The sequence below is a fragment of the Marmota monax genome, unplaced genomic scaffold (genome assembly GCF_021218885.2).
Source record: "Marmota monax isolate L192 unplaced genomic scaffold, Marmota_monax_Labrador192_F-V1.1 WCK01_AAM20220418_F8-fsc00010, whole genome shotgun sequence".
In the NCBI taxonomy this organism is placed as follows: domain Eukaryota; kingdom Metazoa; phylum Chordata; class Mammalia; order Rodentia; family Sciuridae; genus Marmota; species Marmota monax.
The window spans coordinates 10,597,118-10,624,849 of record NW_026692321.1 but is presented as its reverse complement, the minus strand read 5'-3'; positions in this window follow the sequence as shown (position 1 = coordinate 10,624,849).

The window sequence follows — 27,732 nt, the reverse complement described above, 5'->3', positions numbered from 1 at the left end:
GGGTTTAGGTGCAGCATGAAAACTGCTGTTCTATATCTCATGGAGTAACTCAGAGCAGCATGCAGCCAGTGTGCAAATTTGCAGATATCCACATTTTAACAGAAATTTATATTATAAGACACTCAGAGAAGAAAGGTACAGTCCACACACAACAAGAAACATCTAGTAGAGGCCAACTCTGAGGAAACCCAGATATTGGGCTTTACAAGCTGAGAGTTTAATTCAGATATTACAAGTATGTCCCCATAACTGAAATGTAGCATGTCTAGACATGGATAGAAAAGCAGGAAATCAATGTCTTATCAAATAGAGAATATTAATAAGGAGATGAAATTTATAAAATAGCACAAAATAGAAATCTGGATTTCAAAACTATACTAACTGAAACAAAAATTTACTTCATGGATTGAGCAACATATTTGAACAGGAAGGACAACAACATAATCAAACAACAGAGAAAATGAAGATTGGTCAATTGAAACTTTCCAGTCTGAGGAAGAGGAACAAAAAATGATGAAAGATAAACAGAGACCTGTGTAATAGCATCAAGCATACAAACATTTTTAATGGCAATCCCAGAAGAGAAGAGGAAAAACAGAGGGAAAGAATATTTGAAAGAATGACAGTTGGAAATTATATGTATGTAAACGTATTTTGAGCAAGAAACTCCAAGTGAGAGAAATCCAAAGATACCCACACGTAGAGCATAGTTAATTTGTCAAAACTACAATTCAAAGAGAATCTTGAAAATTGCAAGAGAATAAAAAGTAATTCTCATAATGTGCAAGTAATCTTCACTTAACAGTTGACTTCAAAGGCAGTGGGATTATATAGCCAAAGTACTGAACGAAAAAGCACACTGGCCAAAAATTCTATCTACAGAAAAACTATCTTCCAAAATTAAAGGACAAATTGAGACAATTTCGGATGAGCAAAATTAGAGCTAACTGCTCACAAACAGACCTGTCCTTCAAGAAATACTAAAGAGAGTCCTTCAAGCTGAAAAGGCTTTAGACAAAAACTCAGAGACCAGATTTTGACTATCCTCACCCCAAAGAAATTGTAAATACTTATTATGATAGATATGATCACTTCACAATGTGGTGACCATTGTGCCCATACATTTGTGCAATTATTATAAATTAATCACAGTAAAAGTTAATAAACAACCCACATGAAGAAATAATGATCAATAGTGAAGGAACAACATATGTGAATGTAAAGAAATTTCAAATATATTTTTGATAGCTCATCAAATTTAAAAGAAAATGGAATAAAACAATAATTATAAAATAATATTTATAAAATTATATAAGTATATAATTTTTAGAACAATAATAGCAAGAAGGAAGAGAGAAGGAATGGAGCTATGTCAGGGTAGTTTTTTATGTAATTTTGAAATAGAACTTGTTTAATCTGAAATAGATTATTTTAAAGTAAGATGCTAATTGTAACCACCAAAATAATCAATAAGGAATAACCTTGAAAATATAATTTAAAAAAAGCAATAAAGGAATTAAAATTATAAATTAGTAGGCATAAATCCTATGTTATCAAATACAGAAAATACTGAATACAGAAAAAATTGACTTTAAACAAAATATTTTATTAGAGATAAATAGTCATTGTGTCACAATGGAAGTTTGACACATTAGGGAAGCATAACTATTACGAATATGTGGAACATAAAATAATTTACCTATTATATATGCACATATACATACATACATACAAACGTACACACTGGCTAGAATAACTAGGCAGCAAAAGAATGCAAATCTTCTCAATCACATATAACACAGTCTCTAGGATTAAACATATAGGGTAATTGTGCTAATCAGTTTTTCATCACTATCACCGTATACCTGAGTTAATCAACTTTTAAGGAAAGATTTATTTCAGCTGATGGCTTTAGAGTTTTTAGTTCATACTCAATTGGCTCCATTGCTTTTGTTCCTATAGTAAGGCAGGACTTCCATGATAGAGAGCAAAGCCTTCTCACACGTGGTGGCAAATAAGAAAGGAAAGAAATAGGAATGTGCCAGAGTCTCTCTATTCCCTCCAATGGCATGGTCCCAATGACCTAAATTTCTTCTACTCATCCTTCCTAAACATTCCACCATTTTCCAATTGTAGCATAGACCAGGTACCATGCCTTCAACACACGGGCTTTTGGTAAACATTTGAGGTCCAAGATATGGCAAAGCAAAACAAACTTCATTATATTTTAAAATATTGAAATTATACTGTGATTGTCTTCCAATCACAATGTAATAAAATTAGAATTCAATAGCAAAAGAAAATTAAAAGCATTTACAAATATGCTTATATTAGACAACATTCTTGTGAGTGTTGTGTTTCTATTTAGAAAATTAATTTCTAAATAGGACTCCTATAGCTCAGAAAATAATATCAAGCTTCAATAAATGGCATGGTACAAAACTAAAAAGCTTCTGCACAGCAAAGGAAAGAATAAATAGCATAAAGAGAAAGCCTACAGACTGGAAGAAGTTTTGTTAGCTACTCTTCCAACAGAGGATTAATATCCAAATCATATTAAGAACTAAAAAAATAAACCCTCAATACCCCACCCCAAAGAAACAATAAAGGGTAAATGAATTAAACAGACACTCCTCAAAATAAGTACAACTACCCAACAATTATGTGAAAAAGTTTCAGCATCTTTAGCCATCAGATAAATGCAAAGTAAAATTGCACTGAGACTCCATCTCATCTATGGCAATCATCAGGAATACAAATAACAACAAATGCTGGTGAGGATGCCAAGAAAAAGGAACTCTTCTTAAACTCTGTCAGTGGGGATGCAAATTAGCACAGGCACTATGGGAATCAGTATGAAGATTCTTTAAAAAGCTGAAAATTGAACTGTCATATGATTCAGCTATACCACTCCTGGGTATTTATCCAAAAATTTTAAAAAGAACATACTTTAGAGAAATAGGTATATCCATTTTTGTTGCAGGAAAATTCAGAACAATTCACAATTGCAAAGTTAAGGATTCAGCCTAGGTGCCTGTCATCAGATGAGTGTATAAAGAAAATGTGATATCTACCTATCTATCTACCTACTATCTATCTATCTATCGATCGATCGATCTATCACACAAGGGAGTTTTGTTGAGTCTTAAATAATAAAATTATGTCATTTACAGGGTAATGGACAGCTCTGGAGATCATTATGTTAAGTGAAATCAGAAAGACAAGTGTCATATGTTTTCTTTCACATGTAGAAACTAGGGGAGAAAAGAATAAAAATGAATCTCATGAAAGTAGAAGGCAGATCATTAGGGTAGAGAAAGGGGATAAAGGAAGAGAGAAAGAGAAGGTAAGATGAAGTATTGGGGAGTGAATTTGATCAAATTATATTATATGCATATATGAATATGCTTCAATGGAACCCATTATTTTGTATAATTAATATGTGCCACCAACAACAACAAGAAAAACTTCCCAAACAGAAGAGCATCAATACAGGTGACTTCTGGTGAGTTCTACCAAATATTTGAATAAATAGAATAAGTTCTTCACAACTTTTCCAAAGAGGATGAGAAAATAATTTGCAACTAATTTTATGAGGACAGTGTTGCCCTAACACTACATACAGGCAAAAACATCACAAAAAAGGAAATCTGCACTCCAACATACTTTGTGAATGTTGACACAATGTTCTCAACATTATATTAGAAAGTGTATCATCAACATATAAAAAAGAATTTAATCCCAACAAAGTAGGATTTCTCCAAAGAATGCAAGTCTGTTCAACATTTGAACATCAATCAATGTAACCTACAATATTATAAGAATAAGTTAAATTTCCATGATCATTTTAATGGACTCAAAATTAATAAATTAATTAAATAGGATGGCAAGAGAAAGATATAAATTAATCATATTTATACACTAGAACAAACCACTTGAAAATAAAATTGAGAAAAAATATCTTTTGCCATAACAACAAAAATAAATGAAATTTCTAGTAATAAATTGAATAAAATTAGAGCAACATTTGCATTCTTGTGCACATAAAACTATAACATATTGTTGAAAGAAATTAAAGAAAATTTCAATAAAGGAAAGACATACCATGTTCAAAGATTATAAGACTTAACAGCAAAGGAAACAACAGCCTTGATAAATTACTCTATAGATTCAATGTAATCTCTATCAAATACCCAGCTGGTACTTTTTTGTTGTTGTTCTTGATGTTAGTATGCTTGTTTTGTTGAGAAAATTGATTAAAATTTATCCTAAAATTCATAGATAAAAGACCCAGAATATCCCAAATAATCTTGAAAAAAATATTGGAGGATTCACATTTCCCAATTTTAAATTTATTGCAACACTACAATAAATTAGAAGATAAGCATACATTAATAGAATAGCATTTAAAGTCAATAAATGAACCCATATATTGAAACCCATTCCGTGAAATGATTTTCAATAATGAAGCCAAGAAGGTTCAACGGGGGAAAGAATGGTCTTTTCAGCAAATGGTGGTAGGGCCACTGGATGGCCATACATGAGGAATAAATTTGGATACCTAACTTACACCATGTGCAAAAGTTCATTCAACGTGGACCACAGATCTAAGTGCAAGATCTACAACTATAAAATTTCTCAGAGAAAATAGGAATAAATCTTCATGGCTCTGAGTTAGGGAAAGCCTTCTTAAATGGAACATCAAAAATCAGTGGTAAAAAAGTAATAATAATAAATGATAAATTTGGCTTTATATAACTAAAATTTTGAGTGTCAAAGGATACTATCAGAAAAGTAAAAGGAATATTTAGAATGGAAAAAAAGATTGTAAATCAACTTATAAGAATATATTAAGAGCTCTCCTCTGGTTCAATGAGGGAGTTGCCCTGGAACCCCAGTTACCTTCAGGCTGAGAGGCAGAATGATCCCAAATTCAAAGCCACCCTGGGCAACTTAGTGAGACTTTATCTCAAAACAAAAATAAAAATAAAAATAAAAAACAGACTGGGGCTTTAGCTCAGTGGTATAGTGCCCCTGGGTTGAAATCCTAATACTGAAACAAACAAAACTAACCCATCATCAAAAATAAAAATTATATAACCCAAGGAAAAAGTAGGCACTGATTTATATAAGCACGCTCCAAATAAATTATACAAACAGCCAACAAGCATAAGGAAGCATGCTTAGCATCATTAGCCACCATGGAAATGCAAACCAACACCATACAAGGTTATCGATTTATACCCACTTGACTGATTAAGATAAAATGATAATTCCAAATGCTAAGTATAGAAGTTGGTAGCAGGGTTTTGAAAAGGTGCAGCTGTCTTGGAAAAATGTTTAGCACTTCTTCAAAATGTGTAACGTAGAGTGACCGCCTGATTCAACAACCCATTCTTTGGTACAAACCAAACTTTTGTTTGGATACTCATTGTAACATTATTTGAGCAAGCAAGAAGTGGAAACAACTCAAAGTTTCATAAAAAGTGAATAAACGTGAAGTAGTACATGCACACAATGAAATGGATCATGTGGCCACAAAAATTTAGTGACAAATGCCACAACACTGATGAACCTGGAAAGCATCACACTCAAAGAAGTGAACCACGATGAACGCATATTTATGGTTGCAGTGATATGAAAGGCCAGACGACAAAAACTCATACAGACGACAGAGGATGAGCAGTTGCTTGGGGGAAAGGAGAAGGGGAAAGGGTGAATGACTGCTAGTGTGTGGAGGATCTTTCATATGGAGTGGCAAAAATGTTATAAAATTTGCTCTGACTGCACAAATCCTGTGACCATTGAATAGTCTACTTTCAATGCTCCAAAAACTGGTGAATTTTATGGTATTCAAACTGTATCTCAACGATGCTTTTATTAATAATTATTAGTTAATATGACAGATTTATATATGTCAGTAAATATTTTAAGAATAGAGAATGTAAAAACAATAATGTAGATAAAATATGCTTTAAGATAATCTATACATTATACATCATTTTAAAACACACAAAATGGTACTCTTATATGGATGCATGAATAAAGAAAAAAGTAGATGAAGAGGAAAATTATTTACCAAATTCAAAATAGTGCTTAGTTTGGGAAGGGGTAGGACAGTGGCACCAGGCTGTGGACATAAGGGGGCCATTCAACTGTCTGAATTCTAGTAAGCAAAACTATGAATCAAATGAGTCAAATTTGTGTCTGTTTGGTGGAATCATATACTTTTCTTTTTAAAACAAATTTCTGTATTTTCCAAAGGCTTTACTTTTAAGAAACAAAAAGTAACCCACCAACATGGACTAATTTTCAAAATGTTGCATCTTCTCCCACCCTATGGGGCTGCATTTACCCCATCACTTGCCCATTCAAATTCTACCAGCCCCTTTGAGGCTAACATACTTCACTGGAGACTGCCTGCACTAAACTAGAAGTCCTTCCACTCACTCAGTACTGGGCACTCAGTATCCTGCCTTGGATTGCTGAACACCTTTCCTTGTTTATCACTATCCCCTGTCTACACTGCAAACTCCTGAAAGTTGGATTCACCTCTATTTATCATTGTCACCTCTAGAATGTTTGCCTAGTGATATGTACGTAGCTCAGTCTAAAACATCACAGAGGAGGATCATGTAATCGAGAATTTTTTTAAAGTAGATCCCTGTCTACTTTAAAAAATTTTTAAAGTACTTTCTTCATGCCCATAAATTAATTTTTCTGGTGTAAAGAGATAAATCTTGAAAATGTGGGGAAAGCATTGCTCAGCATGTGTGTATGACCTTTGTAAGTACTCTGCCAGGTGTGGAATGGAATTCCCAGGCAGGATATGCCCAGTGTGTCTGAATCTTTAAGAGGTTCATTTCCAGATCACAAAGCAATTTGAGTCAGCTGTTCAGATTATCAACACAAAATGGATTTCAGAGACCTGATTTGATTTTAAAATATCAGACTCTGGAAACTAATTTGTGGAAAGGAATTGGTGTGAATGACAAGCTGTAATCTCATAAGCAGGTGGACGAGGTGTTCCTTCATCTGTCCCTTCTCACTGTTTTTTTTTTTTTTTTATCAAAACCTGTTAACAGCTGGCACAGTGATGGATGCCTATATTATCAACAGCTCTGGAGGCTGAGGTGGGGAAATTGGAAGTTTGAGGCCAGCCTCAGCAACTCAGGCCCTAAGCAACTTTGAGACACTCTGTCTCAAAGTGAAGATGTGGCTTAGTGGTAAAAGCACCTCTGGGTTTAATCCTGAGTACTACTACTACTACTACTACTACTACTACTACTACTACTAATAATAATAATAATAATAAAGCCTGTTGAAAAATGCTGTTGTGTATTCATGTCGACAGGTTTCACCTTACTATGGATATTATATACACCATCTTTTTGTAAGTTCTGAGTCCTCTTAAGCTATAACATAATAGTCAGGGCCACTCTTACATACAGTATAAAGGGCCAACATGTGACCAGTACCATGTTAATGAGCCCTCAGCTTCCTCCTGAAGAAACATTTGAGGAATGGAGGCCACAGTTTTTCAGGTGCTTTTAGGTCTTGTATGAACTGGACAGTGAGGCTGCATCATGGTGGTTTTCTATCCTGAACCCAGGATCCCAGGAAGGTTTTCCTGGAAGGTCAACAATCCTGAGCATTGTACATTGAGGGAAAGGACTGTGAATTCCTAGCTTTTCTGTTGCACGGTCAGGTTGCACTGACGTTAATGGAACCTCCTTTCCCATGTCAGCGGTAATGACGGGAAGAAGTCGTTTCTCTTCTTCTCTGTTGCTCTCACTGCCAGCCTTTATCCTCAACTTCTGCTCTCATCCTCCCTGACTTCCAGTTGCAAAAACTGTCACTTGTTTCTCAAAGCAGCTGAAGCATCTCAGTCTTACTGGGTTGTTAGCATCCTTCCTGCCACGTCCATGACAGAACGGAGTGTTTTCTTTCCAAGAACAGTATTTATAATTTGTGTTTCAGCACAGCTAATGCTTCCCCACTCCTAGAGCTGCTGTGGAGTGTGAATGAATTGTCTTTTTCATTCTTGGAATGCTTCCTTGGATTCTCAGCATCTGTTTAGTTTGACAAAACTTCTGAATGCTCACCTTTTGGGTGAGCTCCCCTTTCTTTCCTACAAGGGATACCTGAAGCTGTCCTGAGGAGGAAGAAATGACATGATTGGGGACCTCTATTGCATCCTTGCATGCAGCCAGTGGACCAGAGGTGTCTCCTTCACAGTCAAGATTACTTCACTTTACAACACAATCTCATTGTCTGTCCTAGACTGAAAATGTAATGGCTCTGCACAGAAATTAAGCAGAGTTTCTGCTTATTTTCATTGGTGGGTTTGTTGGTTATTATGAGTTAAAATATGAACCTTGAAAGAATAGAAAATGAGGGATTGGAAGCAGTGGTCCAATTGCAGTTAAAGAGCAGTGTCTAATCCCTTCTTGCATCTTACTAACTCTGCCAACGAACATTTGGAGGTCATTATGTTCTCATGGGTTCCTACCAGCAGACAGAAGTGGCTTCTATCTATGGGAGGTCAAGTGAAGGTACTCTCTCCAGGTTCCTGCATGTGCTGTGACTCCCTCCATCCAGATTCTAACTTACCAGAGAGGTTTCCCAGACCCCGCTCTCCCCCAATAGTATCTGTCCCTTTGAAACTGGTGACTGACCCAAGAGCTTTCTGTGTAGACAGGGTAGAGAGACAGGGAATAAGGGTGGAAGCTGTTTCCCTTTCACATGTTTCAAAACTTTTGAATCACAAATATATTATGTATTCTAAAAAGTACTTTTTAAGTAGGAAAGAATGAATCAATCTAAATGAACTGCCCATGTTCCCACAGTCTCCTTCCAGTACCCAGGCTTTCCTCTGGTAGTAGAACAGTGGCTGTCACCCTTCCTTCCACCATGTAAGCCTTGCAGAGCTTTCTAACTCAATCCTAAAGGAGGTTGGATGGCTCTGGCTCTCCCTAGCCTCAGCAGTTGACCTTGGGACTACAGTTTTCTATTGGTTGTATTTTAAGAAGTTTGAAAGAGAATATGTATGCTGAGGTGATATATTAATTTCCTACTATTGCTGCAATAAGTAATCAGAAATATAATGTGTGAAAAAGAGCAGAAGTTTATTCTCTTATATTTCCAGAGATCAGAAGTCCAGATGGAATCATGCAGACTGGACTTAGGGTGTCAAGGCCGCCTCCTTTTCGAGGCTCTAGGCAAGAGTCTGCTTCTTTGCCTTTTGCTCACCCACGCGGCTGCCCTGATTCCTGGGCTTGCAGGCCCTTCCTCTATCTGCAAGGCATCAGAGTGACATCTTAACATCTTTCTTTTCCTCTGACCTCCTCTTGCCCTCTTCTACTTTAAACACCCTTTATGACATTGGATTCGCCTGGGTGATATGGAATGGTATTTTTATTTTAAGGTCAACTGAGTTAACTCCATGGAGATGACATATTCATGGGTTCAAGTGAGTAAGGTTTCAACCTCTTTATTGGCAGTGGCTTTATTCTGTCTACCACAGAAGGTCACATACTAGGCCTCAGATATATTCCCAGCTATGTCAGGAATGTATATAAATAATCCTGGGCCTCAATCATGCTAGTAAGCACTCCATCCCTGACCTGCACCCCCAGCCCTGAATTACATGAACCTTGAAGAGATTGTTCATCCTTAACACTGGTTCCAGCTATTCCTGTGTTCCAGAAATTTAGGCCAACCCTTTGATTCTCATGGACACCACCAAAGTTCCTGCCTCTCTTGCTATCTCCTGCTGGGTACACTCTCGTTCAGTGTTTTGGCTCTTACCAGTTACTGTGTTGAGTGTAAAGAGTTGGTGCAATCTGTGAAACAGACCCGGTGTGGCTACGTAGGTTACTACTTATTTGCCAGCCTAGATTATTTTTCTCTACTCTCTTTTTTTTCTCCCTTTGACATCCAAAGTCAAATTTACTTTGGGCATTATATAAACATGCTATTCTATACTAGCACTTGCTCCAAATCAAGGCCATCAGCCTTATTTGCTTGGGCACAATATTAAATTTTGTGTCTGAGGGCAAGCCAGGGGATATCTGTGCTCTCCAGGATTGGATTTATCTACTCTTCCCTGTGAAACTGGCCTTTGTTTGTGTCTTTTACCTATTTCTGTAGGGATGCTGTGCTCTGAACACTAGCCAGATGTTAAGGTTTAGATATGAGGTGTCTCTCAAAAGCTCATGTGTGACACAATGGAAGAACGTACAGAGGTGAAATGATTAAATTTTTAGAGGTGTAACTGATTCAGTGTATTAATCCACTGATATGGATTAACTGGGTGGTTGCTAGGTAGGATGTGCCTAGAGAAAGTAGTTTACTGGGGTCATGACTTTAGGGTTTATATTTTGCCCCTGGTGAGCAGAGTTTTTTCTCTCTCTCTGCTTCCTGATGGTCATGTCCTAGGCTGCTTTCCTGTGCTTTCATGTGTTGGACAGAATAAGCTTCCACAATGATGTTCTGCCCCAACTTAGTCCCAGAGCAATGGAATTGACTGACCATGACTGAATCTCTGAAATAGTAACTCAAAATAAAAATTTTCTCTTGTAAATTGTTCTTGTCTGATATTGTCATCAGGACAAAGGAGGGCTAACTAAAAATAGACATTTGTACTTAGGAGTGAGATTACTAGTCTTATTAAATTAACCATGTGGTTCAGAAGCATTTGGAGTTGATTTACAGGAGGAATTTTGAAAAGTTTTGAGATGCAAGCTTTAAAATGTTTTAGGTGAAGCTTTGTGAGGGATTCTTGGGGAAGCTCAGAAGACCATAAGGCCACTAGGTTAATGGATAGTAAAGTAATGGGCTTTTAAGATTGCAGAAAAGAAGAATGATTCCATGGGAAATGGGACAATTTGTGCCACGTTCAGTCAAAGAAGTGGTCTATAGTTTGCTAGTGTCCTGAGACTTTCTGTTAGGCTGAATTTAAAATTTCCTGCCAGAAGAAATGTCAGGTCAAAACAGGATGCAGGCAGTGGCACAGATGTTGCTGACAGCTTTTAGCCAAAATTTACTGTAAAAATAAGGAGCATAAAACTTATCAGAAATATTTAAAAACTTGAAATTTGGTGAGAAAAGTGATTAATACTAGGGCCAAGTTGTGATTGTTTAAGAGACTGAAGGAACTAAAGAGATGTTAAGTACTTTGCTCAAATACAAGAAGAGAGATGACTTGGGGGAACCGCAGGAATTGGCAAGGCCACATTCATCTCAGTCTCAAGACTGTGAAAGTAAAAGTTTCTTTGGGACCATGACGGTACCCTGCTTCCATGGGGACTAGGGGTGATACATTGTTTCACTGTTCTTAGCTTCTCAGATATTCAGAGGCCACTTCAGACATGGTCCCAAAAGGCCTGGCTACTACTCAAGTGGTTAGCAGTCTATGGCATTATTGATATGGTGCTGGTTCTGTAGGAACACAGGATGCTGAAGTTAGGGGGTCAAGGAGGCTTCCACCAATATGTCAAAGGAATGCCTATAGGGCCAGGCAAAGTGTAACAAGTGTTGAGAGCCACAGCCGAAGGGGCCCCAGCAAACTTCCAGCTGCCAGCTGATGATTGGCTCACAGCAGCCCCAGCAACATCTAGCTGATTGGCTCCTCTGCGGTGATGCTCATTGGACTGTTTCCCTGCCCTTTCAGACCACGGAGCTGCTCATTGGGGGACTTTTTTGGCTCCGCCCACGTGACCCAGCCAATCGGCCTCAAGAGCAGGAGGATTGTGGGAGGTGGAGAGAAGCTGGTGGGGGAGAGAGAGGCTTGTGGGAAGCCAGTGGTGGCAGTTGAGGCTCTGAGGGTTTTTCCTGAGAGGCTGTTTTGTTTGGCGTGTGTGGTTCTAAAAATAAAGTTAGTTTCTTTTGACAAGTGGCTCCTGATTGTGCCCAGCCAGACTGCGGCATTTGGTGGCTCGCACGGGGAGCGACTGAGGGTAAGTGAAACTGCTCGCCCCTGAGGGCAGGGCGAGAGGATGGGTAGCCATTTTAAGATTCCTCTTTTATTTTGCTTCACTTTTGTTTTAAGTTGCCTGTCCCTGGAGATGAGTGAGACGGCAGAAAAACCGCTCACATCTGAGGAAAAACTATTTACGTCTGAGGAACAGATAGGGAGAAAGGACGGATGCCCATGTCAGGAGGATAGAAAGGCTATAATGACTTTTTGTTGTTCCCTTTTTATTTCATTCTGTCTCGGTTTTGTTTGGCGTCATCTTGTTGGGATGTATTATAGTAGAAATATGGGATCAGAAATTAGTAAAAAACAAACTGAAAGAGTGTTAAGTAAATTGTTAGAGGAAGGAGGCATCCCAGTAAAATCAAGAGCAGTCAGGGCATACGTTGATACAATACAAAAATGTAGCCCATGGCTTTTTAAGGAGGAGTTGTTAAATATATCACAATGGAACCATCATGGTGAAGATTTAAAAAGAATAGAAAAGAAAAGCCCAGGGACTCTGCCAGTTGGCACATTGCCATTGTGGACATTCGTATCTTGTTTGCTTAGTCCAAAGCCTTCAGTTCAGACAATGGTAGAGGAAGGAGAAGACATAATGATTCAAGTAAAAGAGAAGGTCTCTCAAGTTAGTCAGACAGAGGAAAAGATTCAAGTAAAAGAGAAGGCCTCTCAAGCTAGTCAGACAGAGAAAGAAAGTATAAAACAGAAAAAGCCATCAGGGGGAAAGTTACAACAGGAGACTGCTACTAACACCTTTCTATCACCAGATGGTGTAAGTGTCCACCCAACAGCACCACCTCTACAGGAGACTGCTACTAACACCTTTCTATCACCAGAGGGCGTAAGTGTCCAACCAACAGCGCCACCTCCATATGCTGGGAGGCCCCCAACCCCCGCAGTTGATAGTTGGGATCCTGAGACAACGTCTCAAATATTAACATGCCCTGTATTTGAGGCAGGAGGGCAACGATTTTACCAAGTTTCAAATTTCAAAACAGTGAAGCAGCTAAAAGAGGCTGTAACAACCTATGGTCCTCAAGCACCCTTCACTGTAAGCTTGGTCGAATCCATTAACAACTTGAACATGACGCCAGCAGATTGGGCTAATATGTGTAAAGCTGTGCTAAATGGAGGACAATACCTGTTATGGAAGGTTGCCAATGAGGAATTTTGCAAGGAGACGGCTAGGCGAAATGCAGCAGCTGGTTATCCTCAGAGAAATCTAGATATGTTGTTAGGAAAGGGACCTTATGAGGATCAGCAGCAACAAATTGCATATGATCCTGGCGTATACGCACAAATTGCTGCAGATGCAATTAAGGCATGGAAGACTTTACAAGGACATGGAGGTTTACAAGGTCAATTATCTAAGGTAATACAAGGAGCTAATGAACCTTATGCTGAATTTGTAGATAGGCTTATTCAAACAGCTACCAGAGTTTTTGGGAATACAGAACAAGCAATGCCATTACTAAAACACCTGGCTTATGAGCAAGCGAATCGTTGGTGCAGAGATATCATTAGACCATGGAAACATGAAGATTTAAACACATATATTAAATTATGTAGAGACATTAATGAACAAGAGCAAGTCGTGGCAGCTGCAGTAAAACAGGCTTTAGATGCCAGAGACATTAATGAACAAGGGCAAATTGTGGCAGCTGCAGTAAAACAGGCTTTAGATGCCAGGCCAAGAACATGCTACAATTGTGAACAAACAGGAAATTTTAAAAGGAATTGCCCCATTGGAGGAGGGTTTAACAAAACTAGGTATCAAAGGAGTAGAATACCAGGTATTTGCCCACGATGCCGTAGAGGGAGACATTGGGCTAATGAATGCCGTTCTCAAACCACCATAGAGGGTACTCCATTATCAAAAAACGAACAAGGACCAGGTGTTTATCCATGATATCGTGGAGAAAGGCATTGGGCTCCATTGCCAAAAAATGGACAGGGGGGCCCAATGCTCCGGGGCCCAAAACCACAAATATACGGAGCACTGGAGGAACCCAGCAACCCCATCAGGGTAGTGCCCAGGACACATTGTCCATCAGATTCCTCATCAGACAAACCAGAGGGAGCGCAGGGTTGGACATCTGTGCCTCCGCCAGAGCAGTACTAACTCCAGAGATGGGAGTTCAAATCATTCCCACAGGGGTGAAAGGACCTCTTCCCAAAGGAACAGTAGGCTTATTATTGGGACGCAGCTCTTCTACTCTAAAAGGACTTATGATAAGTCCTGGGGTAATTGATCCCGATTATGAAGGTGAAATAAAAATTATAGCCAGTTCTCCAAAGGGTATATCAGTAATTTCACCAGGAGATAGAATAGCACAGTTACTAATAATACCCAGCCTACATGATAAAATTTCCAGTCGTACTGTAGAAAGAGGTTCCAAGGGATTAGGCTCCACAGGTGTAGATTGGGCTATGCTTTCTTTAAATTTAGATTCTCGCCCCATGCTAAAACTAAATATTCAAGGACATGAATTTAATGGGCTACTGGATACAGGTGCAGACCTTAGCATCATCTCTCGTCAAGAATGGCCAAAACATTGGCCATTACAACAAGCCACTCAAACGCTTCGAGGCCTAGGAGTGGCAACTAATCCCCATAGAAGTGCAATGGTATTAGATTGGAAGGATCCTGAAGGATGTGAAGGAACTATACAGCCATATGTATTGGATCATCTTCCTATAAATTTATGGGGACGAGATGTCCTAGATCAATTAGGTTTGACATTAACAAATAACATCAACCAAAATGCACCCACTATTATGACTAGACAAGGTTTTAGGAAAGGAAAAAGATTAGAAAAACAAGAACAAGGTATAGCAGCACCAATACAAATAGATCAAGGAACAGACAGACATGGGTTGGATTTTCAGAAAGGGCCACTGAGACAATAAAAATTACTTGGAAATCAGAAAGACCAGTATGGGTTCCTCAGTGGCCCCTGACTAAAGAAAAGATACAAGCAGCCCATGACCTGGTCAAACAACAATTAGCAGAAGGACATATACAACCTTCTGTATCTCCCCATAATACTCCCATTTTTGTCATCAAAAAGAAATCTGGTAAATGGAGATTATTGCAAGATTTAAGAGCCATTAATAATGAGATGGTTATTATGGGACCTGCTCAATCAGGGATTCCTCAGTTGTCTGCTTTGCCAAAAACCTGGTATGTTTTAGTTATAGATATTAAAGATTGTTTTTTTTCAATTCCAATTCATCCTGAGGATAGTCCACGTTTTGCATTTACTATCCCTGCACTGAATCATGAAGGTCCTGATCAGAGATATGAATGGAAAGTACTCCCTCAAGGGATGGCTAACAGCCCAACTATGTGTCAAATTTATGTTAACAAAGTAATCCAGCCACTTAGAAATCAAAATCCTGAACTACAAATATTTCACTATATGGATGATGTATTATTAGCACACAAAGATAAAAACACATTGCTAGAATGTTATGCCACACTTACAAACTTATTAAAAAATTATAATCTAGAGATAGCAATAGATAAAGTACAATTAAATTTTCCAATTAATTATTTAGGAGTTCTATTATCCTCAACCATGGTCCGTCCACCAAAAATTCAAATACGAGTAGATCAACTCAAATCACTTAATGACTTTCAAAAGTTATTAGGAGACATAAATTGGATAAGGCCTTATTTAGGTATACCAACAGGAGAGTTGGGACCTTTATTTGATATCCTAAAAGGTCCATCAGATCCAAATTCACCCCGAATGTTAACGCCTGAAGCAAGAAAGGCATTAAAAATCATTGAAACATATATGGAAAATATGCATTTGGATAGAATTGATATAAGTTTGCCTTTATTATTTATTGTACTACCAACAAAAAATATTCCTACAGGAGTATTTTGGCAAGAAGGTCCATTATTATGGATACATTTATCTTATTCTCCTAACACTATTCTTACTAGGTATCCTGAGGCTGTAGGACAATTAATACTCAAAGGAATAAAAGCAGCAAAGGGAGTGTTTGGAATTTCTCCCAATAAAATTATTACTCCATATACTATGAATCAAATTGATGAGTTAGCTAATGAGTTAAATACTTGGGCAATAATCATGTGTAAATCTAATGTTTCATTTGATAACCACTTACCATCTAATCCTTTATTGTCTTTTTGGTCATTGCATCCTGTAATTTTTCCAAAAATGACAAGAAAAACACCTATCATGAATGCTCCAAATATATTCACTGATGGGTCAAATAATGGTACAGCAGCAGTAGTTACCCCTGATCAAACTTTTACATTTTTAGTACCCAAACAATCAGCTCAAAAGGTAGAGCTTAATGCAGTTTTACAAGCTTTTGTGATGTTTAAAGATTCTGTATTTAATTTATTTTCTGATAGTCAGTATGTAGTTAATGCTATAGTATCTCTTGAAGATGCTGGTAGGATTTCCCCTTCTTCTACTGTTTTCTCTTTGCTTTCCACTATACAAAGTCTAATCTGGGACAGAAAAGATCCATTCTTTATAGGACATATCAGGGCACATACAGGATTGCCTGGAGCCCTTAGTTTGGGCAATGATTTAGCAGATAAAACTACACATGACATACATATTTTCTCTACACTAGAAGAAGCTATAAATTTTCATAAAAAGTTCCATGTCAATGCTAATACTTTACAAAAGCGTTTTAAAATAACTAAGGAACAAGCTAGACAAATAATAAAACAATGTCAAAATTGTGTGACCTTTTTACCACAAGTTAATCTTGGAGTCAATCCTAGAGGATTGATACCTAACCATATTTGGCAGATGGACGTCACACACTTGCCAGAATTTGGAAAATTAAAATATTTGCATGTTACAGTTGATACTTCTTCTGAATTTTTGATGGGCTCCCTTCATGCCGGAGAAAAAACTAAAGATGTTATAGCTCATTGCTTACAAAATTTTGCCACTGTGGGTGTTCCAAAACAGTTAAAAACAGATAATGCCCCTGGTTATACTTCTACCTCTTTTAAACAATTTTGCTCAACATTTGGCATTACTCATATAACAGGAATCCCATACAATCCACAGGGACAAGGCATAGTTGAAAGAGCTCATCAAACTATTAAAATGCACTTATTAAAGCAAAAAGAAGGATTTGGGAAGGGGTATATATTCCCCAAAGATAAACTTAAAATAACCCTTTTTACTCTAAACTTTTTAAATTTGGATTCATCAGGACTTAGTGCTGCGGAAAGGCATATGTGTCCAAAAAATGTACATAAGCCCAAGGTACTTTGGAAGGATATTCTAACAGGACAATGGAAAGGTCCTGACCCAGTAATTGTCTGGAGTCGGGGGTCTGTTTGTGTGTTTCCACAGGGAGAACAGCAGCCGATTTGGATTCCAGAGAGATTAACCAAGGTCCTGACCCAGTGATTGTCTGGAGTCGGGGTCTGTTTATGTGTTTCCACAGGGAGAACAGCAGCCGATTTGGATTCCAGAAAGATTAACTAAAGCGATTTCTACAGACCAAAAAGAAGATGATTTGGCTCAAATCCATAACAACTGATATCCAAAACTCCAGTTTGGCTATTCTTACATCTGCAACAGAACCAGGATGCTTTTTTCAATATCTATTTTATTATTGCCCTTTGCCATATCATGAAGTTCTATTTTGTTTTTTGAGCTCATACAGACCTAGGTTAATGTTTTGCTGATCAGTTCTATTTTTTGACTATAGAGTTTTTAAGCATTGCAATGGAGATTTCACCTGTAAAAAGTTATAAGGCCTTTACTATAATGTTATGTGTTGTATGTATTATATTATGTGTGCACACTTGTGTTTTGTGTTATATGTTTGAATGTACGTATGTCCATATATCATATATGATGAGCGCTCACGATAAAATGGATCCAAATATTTTTTTTTCACGTGATTTATATGGTTTAATTTAAATTGGGTAAACAACTGTTGAGGATTGTTTTAATATGTAAACAAAAAAGAAGGTTAACAGATCTGTTTGTTTACTTTCACCTTTCCTTTTCATTATATTTAATAATTCTCTTAAAGATAATGTAAATTGTTAAGAAAATTGTTTTCTTTTAGTGCCTTCTGTAGTGTTACATAATTTTTTCTTTAGCCATTATTGCCAGAATTCCTATCTTCATCCCAGTGCCGGTGAAGACAATGTAAATTGTTAAGAAAATTGTTTTCTTTTAGTGCCTTCTGGAATGTTACATAATTTTTTCTTTAGCCATTATTGCCAGAATTCCTATCTTCATCCCAGTGCTGGTGAAGTCAAAGATAAAACCAATCTACAGCTTCTACAATAGCCATCACTGAACTGCTTGCAGAACTTGCCTGGACACATTGTGAGCTCACCTGTATGCATTGTGAACTATCTGTTGGTGCAGCGAATTATGGTAGTGCTGGAGTACTTTTGCTGATGGTGTCACCGGTGGTACAATTTTTCAAAGGAGCCCTCAATTGGCTTAATGTCATGGCGTTTTGCATCCTCCTCTACTAGTGATGGTCTAAAATTTGGGGGCCAACAGAGGTGAGGCAAAGAACCTCACCCCCCCACAGGTGCAAAGGCCTATCCACAAGTATGGCTGTATGCTGGACCGGTAGTCAGTGACGGGTATGATCCAATTGCAGTGGTACCAACCTAAGACAGGAGGCTGACGCCTAGAGGTCAGTTCATCCGATGACGGGTAAGGACCATATGTTGAATTGGACTGCCTAACAGGCACGGTCCCTAAGCCACATGCTTGTTGTTTAAACAGAGAGGGGGAGATGTTGAGAGCCACAGCCGAAGGGGCCCCAGCAAACTTCCAGCTGCCAGCTGATGATTGGCTCACAGCGGCCCCAGCAACATCTAGCTGATTGGCTCCTCGGCCCCAGCAACATCTAGCTGATTGGCTCCTCTGCGGTGATGCTCATTGGACTGTTTCCCTGCCCTTTCAGACCACGGAGCTGCTCATTGGGGGACTTTTTGGCTCCGCCCACGTGACCCAGCCAATCGGCCTCAAGAGCAGGAGGATTGTGGGAGGTGGAGAGAAGCTGGTGGGGGAGAGAGAGGCTTGTGGGAAGCCGGTGGTGGCAGTTGAGGCTCTGAGGGTTTTTCCTGAGAGGCTGTTTTGTTTGGCGTGTGTGGTTCTAAAAATAAAGTTAGTTTCTTTTGACAAGTGGCTCCTGATTGTGCCCAGCCAGACTGCGGCAAACAAGGTTGGAATTCTTGCAGGTAACCTCTGCGAGGTGATGTGTGAAGATGTGAAAAGGAAGTCAAAGCTGCAATGGAGACCCCCAAGGTTATGAGATGCCAGTAACGTGGCAAGGCCGTATGGGAGGAGCTACATCAGCCCTGTGGGGATACTATCATGATGCCATTTGGCCCACATTCTGGATGTGACAGTATAGGACTTTTTGCCTAGCTGGATTTCACTTTTATTTGGTCCCATTGCTTCTTTCTATTTCCCCTATTTCTCCTTTGTGGAGTGGAAAGGTTGAATCTGTGCCATTATATTTTGTAACTTGCTTTGGTATTTATAGGAAAAAAATCCATAAATTTGCCTTGAGTCTCACATAAGATTTTAGGTGTGGCCAGATCAATTAGGACACTGGGGACATCACTTTTCAATTTATATTTTGTCCTTGGTGAGCAAAGTGTTCTTTCTGACTCTCTACCTGCCCCACCTTTCTCTCTCCCTCTCTCTGTTGTCATATTCTAAGCTTCTTTCTCTACTAAGCCCTTCTGCCTCCTGATGTTCTGCCTCCCCTTAGGCCTAGAGTTTTGGAGTTAGTGAACCATGGACTGAACCTCTGAAACTGTGATCCAAAATCAACTTTTTCTTGTCTAAGTTGTTCTTGTCGGGTATTTTAGTCATAGTAAGGAAAAGCCAATTAGAACACCAGAAAATCTCTATCTGACTGTGTACCTTTGACTGATGTGTCTTTCTGAGTCACATGTATTTGGTCAGAAAAGTGATTAATACTAGGGTGATTAATACATCTGCCTATGTATTTTCTGTGTATCTGCCTCTGACCTCCATCCAGCTACATCCTGGCTTCCCCTTCTTATTCTCCAGCACATGTCTCATATCCTGTGTATCCTTTCCTGATGCTCAGTCCAAATGGCATTTTGCTTGCTAAGGTTAAAGAGGACAGAAGAAAAGTTTTCTCAAGAAGTTAGGTTTTGCTCTTATTACACATTAGTCTGTAGGGTACTAGTTATCAGTAATATCTAAGGAATACTGTGTCTTTAACCTGGAAATTAGAAGAAGTGTTGGAAAGAATAAGCTCAATCCAAGGAAACTCATATTCTAATCCTTGGAACCTATGAAAATGCTATTCTCATATAGGAAAAGGAATTTTAAGAATAGGATTAAGAATATGAGATGAGAAGAATGACCTGGGTAATATGGGTGGCTAAATATAATCACAAGGGTCCTCATTTAAAAATAAAGCAGAATAGGATCAGTATTAGGACATGTGCTATGGAAGTAAGAGGTCTTGGATTGATATGAGGAAGAGTCCATGAGTCAGGAATGAGAAAAGAAAGTAGAAAATGGGGCTTTTCCCCTGAAGTCTCCAGAGGAACATAGCCTGGTTCATGCTGTGATTTTATATTTATGACCTTTAAAACTGTGTGAAATCATAAAAAGAGATAGAAGAATAGTGCTTATTAGAGGATGGGTGCTAGGGAAACAGGGAGAAGTTCTTCAAAGGGTTCAAACATTCAGTTATTAGATGAATAGGTTTGGGTGATGTAATGTGCAGCATTAGTAATCAGATAATACTGCATTGTACATTTAAAATTTGCCAAGAGAGTAGATCTTAAGTGTGCTCGATGCCCTGTTCCCACGTTCACAAACATACCCCAAATGGTAGGTATATGTGGTGATGGATGTGTTAGTTAAATTGATTAACAGGCATTTCACAATGCACACATATATGAAATCACCATGAGTGATCCCACTTTTGGTTCAGTGACAAAATCAGATCTAAAAGGTCAAGTGCAAGTCAGTTTCCAACTCAATGAAATCATTGTATTCTCTGGTAAAAGGAATTTTTCCTTGATGACTGATACTTTGAAATTAGCAGAACTAGTTTCAAAAAAGGAGAACAAGCATAATACTAGTAATGCTTAGGTGGTATATTGAGATAAACCATTCCCATTTTCACTTCATAATTCCTGGATTAGAGTATTTTGTCTATACGGAAAAAAGGTACCATATATATAGGTCACTAGTTGAAATTAATTATCATGAATTTTAATGCATAACACTAATAATTCAGGGTTCTATTTCCCAGTTGACATCATAACTGTAACTTTAGTATTTAGTAGTTCATATTACCATTCTCACTGGTGATTGACTGACTCAAATTGATAAGTAAAATGATAAAGACTAGTGAATTTCACAGATATAATCCCATTGTTCCACCTTTACTATAAAATGAATTTCCTGGTGGAAAGTACATTCGCATGTATGTGTGTGGTGGGGGAGGGTGTCACAATGGTGAATTAGCCATTCTATTGGCTAAAAAAAAAAAAAACAACAACAACATTTCAAAATGGCAGCTCTAGCAAAAGCATTGTGGGTAGGGAAGAGAAATTTATATATGGATCAAGTTTCTATTCCAGTGATGTAATTTTTGTTTCCCTCCATATTCAAAGCCTTCCACCATTCTGCTTCCAAGATATTAATTGGTTCCTAATCCATCCAGTTAATGTTCCCATATCTGAGCTTCCCTTTTGATTTGTGCTTTTGGAATATTAATTACTTAGAAGTAGTAAGAGTCATATCAGCCTTGGTGAAGAGAAGACTGTGTCTGTTAAACACATAATTATCTTCAATCCTTGATGTCATAAGCTTGTTAAGAAAGTATCAAAATGTGGGCAAAAAAGCTGACTGAGGCCCACCTAGATTTTCATCTTGCCCATATAACTACTGAGGCTTCTTTGTAGCACATACTTTGTGCCCATTTGGAGAGGTCCATTTTCATACCTCCCTCTGGCACTCCTTGTCATTACCTTTCAATCTCATTGTTTTCAAGTCCCTGAACATTCACTCAGCTAAACTTTCAACCAGTACAAAAAAAAAAATCGGTGCATATTCATATTTATAACTAAATATTTAATTCAAATAAAATAAACAACTAAATATACTATCTGAAGTTTTACCCACTAAATGGATTTCTTTTTATACTTCTCTTTCAATGACACTCCTATTGAGGACTTACATAACACAACAGTACATTGCTGTTTAGTGCTGATACATTATGCAGAACTATCTGAGAAAACATACCTGGCATCTTTTCCTCAGTAGTTAACTCATCATAAACAGCTAACCTTGATGGTCTAATTTGTGTTGAGGAAATGGAAATAATATAAGTACCAAGAGAGTTTTAACTGTCTGCTCATGCTTCTTACTTGAACCTTCAAGATTTATGTAAGTCTATTTATCCTTGATGATGATTTGTTTCTCTGAAATCTCAGATTTATGTCTTGGTGAGTTTGACACAACTTAGATCATATAATCCCTTAATGCTTCATGGCCAGATATTCTTTCTTTACCTATGACTAATATTGAACAGAAGCTGTTTCCTAGAAGAATGGTTATTTACACAAAGAGGTTAAGATTTGATCTCACCTCCTGAAAACCTGAAAGTTTTGCTATAATCTTTCTACTAGTGCTGGAAAGAGTCTCCAGAATTCATATTTTTCCAAAGAAACTCTGGGCACCAAAGGTTCTGTGGATCTGAAGTTCAAGTGGAAGATGTGCTTGCACTATAGCCTGCCCCTATTGCTAAGGTTTCTCTTTGGATCTCACTCAAAATGTTCTTTCCTACAGGTTATTGAGTAATGTGTTGAAATAATACATTAAAATAAATATGATATGGTACCCACAAAATCCAAAGGGCTATCCAAACATGGTTCTTTTTATAATGATAAGCATTGCAAGGTGAAGGGATCTGTCTTTTCATTTTGGATTTTTGCAAATAGCACTACAGACCAGAGGAGGTGATTTTTAAAAATCAAATTTTGGTTATATGAATAGCTATGTATTAAGGGGTAATGGCTTTGTTAGCTCTCTGCAGAAATGAGATAACATTTGCAATGGTAGCTAAAGATTAAAATAGCATTAGATTAATTTTATAATTCATAGCCATTCTCCAAGTTCCACATACTTTCTATTCAGGAAAAAGAAGAGTTCAGAGGAAGTGCATTAAAAATTACTATTCTTTCTCTGTATGCTGGTGCAGGCCTATAATCCTAGCAGCTCAGGAGCCTGAGACAGGAGGATTGTGAGTTCAAGGCCAGACTTAGCAACTTAGGGAGGCCCTAAGCAACTTAGTGAGACTCTGTCTCTAAATAAAATATTTAAAAAAGGACTGGAGATGTGGCTCAGTGCTGAAGCACTGAGGTTCAACTAGGTTGAATCCTCAGTAACCTCCCACAATTTTTTTGACATTTTCTAGGCTCTAATAGCAATGCCAATTATTGCTATTTTTTCTAGAATTGTAGTATTACTTTTAGTTTCCTCTTTTGGTGTAGAAGAGAAATTCTAAGGATTGCTACTTGACTTTTTCTCTCCATTGGTTAGAGAGACAATGTAAGAATTCTGTAAGTTTCCAAAATACATGTACATTTTATTTCATATCCAGGAAGTTGTAATATCATCCCAGGATGTGGACATGAGGCCCCAAGTCCAATATACAAAGAACTTGGGTCATGACTCTGTCTATCTCCTGAATTACATAAGCCTCCTCTTCACTGATATCCCTACTTGTGCCATTCCTAGAAATTACATTATTTCAGAGTAAACTTCTTATTTTCTACAGAAAGTTTGAGTATTTCTTAGATTCTGATATTCTGGTAAAGTCTGCCAAGTTCCTTTGGTGAAGCTCTCAAGGAGATTTATAGCATACAGTTTTGGTGCCATGGCATAGTTCTTACTAAATATGACTTGGCTTTCCTTTCAATGGATGGGCACAGGGATTGATGGAGACTGGGTCTGATAAGTGGGTGAGAGACCATGGCTCTCCACTGTGGCAACTCAAGCTAGATTTTATCACTTAGAATTAGAAGTTTAACTTTTGATTTACAGAGAAAGTGATCTTCCCACAGATTGCTCGTATATTTCAATTTTAGAAATACTGTGACAATTTGCTATCCCATAGATTCCTGAGGGTCAGTGCATTGGGATAACTACTTGTTCCTTCCCACCCTTGTGGTATTTGCATTCACTTGTCTCTGGTAATTCTACTCTGCAACTTGGTCTCTATAACTCATACCCACTGAAAAGAAAGATCCCATCAAAAGGAGCACCTGTGTTTCTCACAGCTGGCCTACAGATCAGGTAGACTTTGAGGAGGCTGCTACTCTTTATACCAATATATTATATTATCAATAGTATCATGAAAGGAGTATCCTCTGGTTCTTTCAATAAAGGGAATTGGATGAGGAAAGACAATCAGTTCGTACTTAACAAGCCCATCCAAAATTCTTATCTCTTGTGAATTTCTTCTGCGATATATCAAAGAATTTCTAACATCTCATCTTTGTGAGCTAAAGAAACAAATTTAAGTTCATGCACTGATTTCGATAATTGTGGCCAAATCAAATGATATATATCCTCCTTCATCTAAAAATCTTACAGTAAATTCCTATGTGTATCACTCAGTTTTTTGCCAATACAAATTTGCAAAATCTTCCACTTCTTTTGGAGTATAGGCCCCTAAAGTCATTTTATGCCTTTATTCCTCTTGCATATGCTAAGCTCTAACTCTCATTAAACTTCTAGCAGTCACAAGAGATGGAGAGTTAATCTTGAGAAAAATAAAACCCTCCTCACATTTGCTGAGGCAAAGCAATTGACTCAATGAAGTAATTAAAGGCAAGGTAAGGCTGGCTGCTTCTGACACCAAGGGAAGGGCTGTGTCTGCAGGCAAGGGAGCTTCAGGGAGACTTGGGGTTTCAGAATTCTCAGCTTCATCCAAGCGTATCTGGATACCTCACTCAAAGTGTCAGGCAACCAATATTTTCATTAAAGCTATAGATTTCATGAGCAAAGTGAAATAAATGAATTAAAGGTTTTCTTTATAATTATGCAATCTGTACAACCAAATTTTGGATTCGACCTAGTACTATTTGATCCAAAGAAATATTTTAGTTTATTGTTTTGTAAATTTTTTTAGAAAATTTTTATGCCTAAGACTTGCCCTAGGAATTTAAAATCTTGACCATGTATTTTTTTGTGGGTACTCGAGTGCAATCCACCTGCTCTTCAGGTTCAGGATACGGCCACGGATAGTGGGTGTGCAGTGAGGCTGGTTTTGAAGGTGTTGAAATGAGCTGGAGGCCTGAGCAAACCTCTTCCATAAGGTGATGTTGTTAAGACCAAGACACAAGAAAGGAATGAGTTTCCAGCCTCTAATCTCCCTTGATTACTTCCTGCTGGGAAAGCTGAAGAGCAAACTGCTGGAAGATGAGTTTTGGAAATCTAGGAGGAACATTCATAAACCACCTCAGTTTCCTTAGATGTTCTGAACTATGGGTGACCCACGGCCATGACATGATCATGAATGAAAGCAAATGTGATGAGTGAGAAAGAGAAAACAAAGAATAGGATAGAAGGTAAAAAATGTTAGGATAACAATTGAGAATGATACCATGAAGATAGTGTGTTGAGAAAACAAATATGGGGATAGGTATCAGAGAGAGGAGTGAGGTGACAGGGAGTGGGGTGCTGAACAGCAGGCTCTTTTAAGTTTGAGCTGCTGAGTCAGCAAAAGAGTAAATAGAAAGAAGCTCTCTAATTTATGGGATAAAAGTGTCAGCATTCAAAATTCCTTACTTATGAGTTGGGGCACCACAAGTGGGAATGACGATTGCCAAAGGAATTTCTGTATTAATTAATTTCTGTATTCATCAGCATGCACATGAAACAATTCTACTACCTGATTATACCCTGGTTGATTACATCAGTCTAATGTGATCAAAGCAAACTGCTTCTTTTCCCTCTCGGGACTTCTTTCAGGACTTGGGACTAGTGTGGCCAGGCAGCAGCTGTCTCGATCCCTTGGCACATCTACCTGCCTCTAGTTGAGTTTATAGACATCTCCTTCAGCGTCTCTTGACTTTTGATTGGTTTTATTGTGGCTGTTCTCTGTTTCATCTCATCTGCCCTTGGAACTTATCCAGGACCTGCTGGTCTATATGTCTCAGCACTATGGATTGGCAGAGAGCTCTCAGGAGTAACGCAAGTATCGTTTTTCTCAATCCTTAATTAAACCATTGAGCCCTGCACCTCTCTTACCAGCTGAGATCAATGGCAAGGATGATAATATAAGGGCCATATTCTCTAGGGAAAAAATGATGATATAAATATATCTGTGCTGTCCATAGAGAAGCTACATGTGGCTCTTTACATTTTAATTTAACTATAATTAAACATCAAAAAGTACTTGTCACATTTCAAAAGTTTAATAGTTGCATATGGACAATGGCCATCACACTGGATAGTGCAGATTTAAGTGATCTGGACTGTTGATAAGCCCTGTCCTCTGTGGCTATCTAGATAGTAACATCTAGATAGTAACATCTTAAGCAAAGTTTACGTTTCCTCTTTGAAACTGTTTGCTGGTGCCCTGTACCTCATAAAGATCTGACGAGACAGGCCAGTTATACACACTGGACTATTACTAGTATTCCTGCTTTGATGCCCTCCAGAACTGTAGCTTTCTAAATGTCACTTCCACTCAAGTGTTATTTGCCCTGACAATTTTGTCTTCACCGATCTTTTGTTTATAAATTATCATAGAGTTTAGTGTTTAATCGTACTCTTTATTTCTGAGATTTAGGTTCAATATGTCTAACTATATCATAACAACCATTCCAGATGGGCCTTGGACCACCTGATGCCAAGAAACTATTCTAGTCAGTGTCATTAAAGACAGAGATTCGGCATGACTATCGTATGAGACTGACCCTATCATTAATTCCTAAGCGACTTCTGTAATTCACTGAGAGCTAAATAATATCTATATGTCAATGATAAAATACTCATATCCCCACCATGAACTCTCCCAGGAACCACACTCTCAAACTCATAGATCTAAGGCCTTCTTGACACGTCCACTTCAAGACTGAATATGAATCTAAAAATTGACATATTTAAGCCAGGTGCAGTCGTGGTACATGCCTGTAATCCCAGGGACTGGGAGGCTGAGGCAGGAGGATCATGAGTTCAAAGCCAGCCTCAGCAACAGCAAGGCACTAAAGTAAAATACAAAATAGGGCTGGGCATGTGGTTCTGTGGTTGAGTGCCCTGAGTTCAATTCCTTGTACCCACCCCCCCACCCAAATTGACATATTTGAAGCAGAATTCTTGATTCTTCCCCAAACAACTGCTACTTATTCCAGTACAGTACTTCCATCCACTCTGATCCTCCCTGTCTCAATTAATGTTCCAATTTCTTAAATGAAAACCTTGGAGTTGTCCTTGATTTTTCCCCCCCCCCGTATAACCCCTCCATAAGAAGCACATCAGCACTGTACCTTGACTGTACCTTCAAAACATTTTGCTAATAAAGCCATTTATTTATTTATTTATTTATTTATCTATCTATCTATCTATCTATCTATCTATCTTTTCCCTTTTCCCTACTGTGATCCGGATCTAACTCACTACCATTTCTCTGATCTTTTCCCTCATTTCTTACCTGAATTATACCTTCTTTTCTCCTCTTATCTCTTCTCTTGTCTT